Source organism: Pteropus vampyrus, unplaced genomic scaffold (assembly GCF_000151845.1).
Source record: "Pteropus vampyrus isolate Shadow unplaced genomic scaffold, Pvam_2.0 Scaffold110, whole genome shotgun sequence".
NCBI lineage: Eukaryota > Metazoa > Chordata > Mammalia > Chiroptera > Pteropodidae > Pteropus > Pteropus vampyrus.
In genome coordinates, this window is record NW_011888891.1 from 5,317,830 (window position 1) to 5,321,815 (window position 3,986).

Genomic DNA, 3,986 nt, shown 5'->3' on the forward strand with positions numbered 1-3,986 from the left:
CCATCTATTTCTTAATTTTTATCAACTTTCTGTAAAACCTGCTACACAAAGGTTTTGCGTGTATAAGATTTGTTTGTTAGTGTATAAAACTAAGGAAGGTAATTCAAGAACCCAGGTGGCAATGAAAGACAAGTTGTAAGATGTCAAGTGGTGAACAAGAAGCCAGCTGAAGTAAGAAGTAGTCACAGGCACATGAGCCCCAGAGGAAAACAAAGAAATCTTGGAGATGGAATTGGACTTTCACCACGAGGCGTGTTGGAGACCAGGAGTAGTTGTGCCTAAGGTTTTGACAGGCAGAACGACTCTGGTTGTCATTTAGATAAAACTTTTACAAGATCAACAAAGTTACAAATGGCATTAAAAATGATAAACAATAGATTGAGTAGAAATGTTTCACTCATCTGCAGAATGGAAAGATTCTGGAGAGAGATTCAGAAGTTATGAGTTTGAATTTTTTTCCCCCTTTAACTTCCAATATCTTTCTTTTTTTCCTAGAGTCTAGATACCATGAAGTCTTTCAGGGCAGTCCTCATTAATATTTAAGGCTCACACTCTGGGTTCTTTAAACTACTTCAATATTTGCAAATGTGAGCATGTACATTCCAATAACTGGGAAACTATAATTTGAGATTGTACTAATGAATTTACTCAATAATGATAATACTACACAAAATTATACACAGAACACATGGACTTTAATATTACAGAATTTGACCTTAGTTCATTACCCATAAACAAAGATACTCTTTGCTTGTAAGTCCTAACCTATGAAGTGGTGCAGCCAACAGACCCTCTCCTAAAGCGTTTCACTATATCCTAAAAAATATAGATAACTCTTCCTCTTAGTAAGGTGAAAAAAAAACAAAATTCCCACCCAGACAATAATATTAACCCAGAATTATCAAATTTTGAAGTTGGAACACCAGAAGAAATAGATTACGAGCAACTCTTAAGTCTCTTATCTAAGTAGCACTATAGGAATTCACAGTGTTGACCGAAAGAAGACACAGATTTCTTATTAGACTTTGTTTTAATGGGTCTTGAAATTCTGTGACAGCTTTTTGGTCAAGTTGTTTCCATTAAAAAGTATTAATTTTAAAAATAAATAACTTAAAACTGCCGCACACAAAACAAATGGTCCAGAAAACATTTTCTTTTCCTTCTGAAGGTTTTATAGAGCATTATCATTAACCATTTAAAATTTTTTTTTACCGTTAAACTTAAATGGCCAATAGAGACAAACAGTTTTGATACTGTTCTTCCACTGCTGACGAAGACTAGAGTGGCAGGTATTAGGGATAATATTTATTTAGCCTTCTGAAATTTCTGGCAGACTTGATAACTGCCAGCTACAGCAGCCTTCTTGTCCACTGCTTTGATGACACTCAGAGCAGCTGTCTGTCTCATATCACAAGCAACAAAATGACCCAGAGGAAGATAGTCAGAGAAGCTCTCAACACATGTGGGCTTGCCAGGAATCATATCGCCAATGTCAGTATCACCAGATTTCAAAAATTTAGGTGATCTAGCTTCTTCCCAGACTGACAATCAATCTTCTTTAGCTCAGCTGACTTTCAAGCCACATAAGCTGTGTGATAGTCCAGCACGGTGCATAGCCAGCACTTATTTGCCCTGGATATTTCAGGATAATCACCTGAGCTGTGAAGCCAGCTGCTTGATAGGTCATTTTGGCTGTCACCAGCCATGGTACATTTAGAACATCTTTGGCAGACACATTCTTGACATTGAAGCCCACATTGTCCTTAGGAAAAGCTTTAATCAAGTTTTATAATACATTTCAACAAACTTTACTTCACTTTTAACATCGATTAGAGCAACAATAACCATTACACTGGGTTTGGGAACACCAGTCTCCACAGGGACACAGGAACAGTACCAATACCACCAACTTTGTAGACATCCTGGAGGGGCAGATGCAAAGGCTTGTCGGTTGGATGAGTATGCAATCTAGAGCTTCAAATAGCATAGTTTCACCGGCATTGTCATCTTTATGGGTGACTTTCCATCCTTTAAACCAAAGCATGTTTATACTTGGCTCCAGCATGTTGTCACCATTCCAGCCTGAAATTGACACAGATGCTATTGTGTTGGATTGTTGCCAATTTCCTTAATATGTGTACTGACTTCCTTAATGATTTCTTCATATCTCTTCTGGCTGTAGGATGGCTCAGTGAAATCCATTTTGTTAACACCAATGATTAGTTGTTTCACATCCAGTGTGTAAGCCAGAAGAGCATGCTCACAGATCTGCCCATTCTTGGCGATACCTGCTTCAAATTCACCAATACTAGCAGCAAAAATCAGGACAGCACAGTTAGCCTGAGATGTGCCTATAATCATGTTTTTGATAAAGTCTTTGTGTCCCGTGACATCAATGATGGTCACATACTGCTTGCTGGTCTTGAATTTCTACAGGGAGATGTTAATGGGGATGCCACATCCATGTTTAGCTTTCAGTATATCCCAAATCCAGACTTATGTGAAGGAGCCCTTTCCAATCACAGCAGCCTCCTTCTTAAATTTTTCTATGGTTCTTTGTTGATCTTACCACATATGTAGTTCAGATGGCCAGTAGTGGTAGACTTGCCCTATTCTATATGTCCAGTGATGATGATATTGATATGATTTTTTTCTTTCCTATTTTGGCTTAAAGTTAGTGGTTATTTTCATGCACCTGTGTTCTTGTGGCAAATCCATTGTGAAAAAAAGTAGATTTGAATTCTGTGGAATTAAATAATCATGTGACTTTGGGAAGACAATTATCCTGAACCATACTTTTTTTTATGACAAAAGAGAGAAAAAACTAATTATTAGTTCTCTTATCTGTAAAATGGCTCAGATGTTAACTAAAATGGCCTCGGAAGGAGCGCAGAATTTGGAATGAGAAATAAGCACATAAAATACACCTATGTTTGCATTCTGCTTTTGCCACTTACTGACTGTGTGACCTTCAATTAGCTACTTAAATTCCTAAGCCTCAGCTTCTTTCATTTACAAAGTAGTAATAATAGCACATATGCCTTAGATGGCTTTGAGATGATTAAATATTTTAGCCTAGATAAAAATACTTGAAAAATATTAGACCCACCTCTTTCAGATTTAAATAATCTCTTTGCTCAGTTTCCTTCTCCACAACCTTGCAAGAGAAAATTTTCTGGTTCTGTTTTATAGAGTAGTCCAACTTCATGCCAACTGACCTCTATTGAGCAAAAAAGAAATAATATGAACAGTAATTCAAATGTGCATTTTGCCAATTATATGAAATTTAATAACAATATTCAAATTCATGCACTGCTATGGTTACTAGTTATAATGGACTAAGTAGTCATCAAGGAAACTAAGGAAGGGTACCCAGAGAGGTGAAATTTTATCTACAGATTCTTTCATTACTGTGTAGTTTTTATATCTAACATAAAAATAATACTTCTCCACCATCAATTCTAAATCCCAAATCTGTTTGCTTTAATAATCCTGGAAAATACTATAGTAGTGGAACTCTTGCTCACTTTTTTTCTTTTGGCCTTGGAATAATTGCAGGCCACAGCTGTCATCCACTTCTCTACTAACCCCACTAGCCAGTGATAGCTCCATTTAGATTTATAGCAAAAAACAGCCCACAAACAATGAAGGTATGAAATCCTAAATTCTTCTGTGAAAATGGGAAGTCCCTCTCTTCCTAGGGATCATGTTCCAATACTTCTTCTCATTAAATAGCTTCTGCAGTATCACTGAAGAATAGTTGAAGTTAAGGGACAGGTCTATCTGCCTTCTTTCTGTTAATAGTTTTTGGGTGCTTATACTTTCTGTCTCCCTAGGGCCCTAGTATCTTGAGAGGGGAGAGAGAGCTCTTACCTGTATCTAAGAAGTATTGATGGGCTAGTTGTTTTGTCTTAAATCTTCTATTTGTTGTTGGTCTCATGGTGTCTCTATTTCATCCACAGTGTATATCTGAGCCTTACATACCA

The 3,986-nt window shown here is 36.9% G+C and overlaps 1 protein-coding gene and 1 pseudogene across 2 annotated transcripts in view; both read right to left on the minus strand.

Annotated features, from left to right (window-relative positions):
* ZC3H12C (zinc finger CCCH-type containing 12C) overlaps positions 1 to 3,986 on the minus strand; it is a 331,193-nt gene that overhangs the window by 155,764 nt on the left and 171,443 nt on the right. The window lies entirely within an intron of this gene.
* The window catches only part of LOC105295674, a 4,868-nt pseudogene continuing 2,187 nt past the window's right edge, over positions 1,306 to 3,986 (minus strand).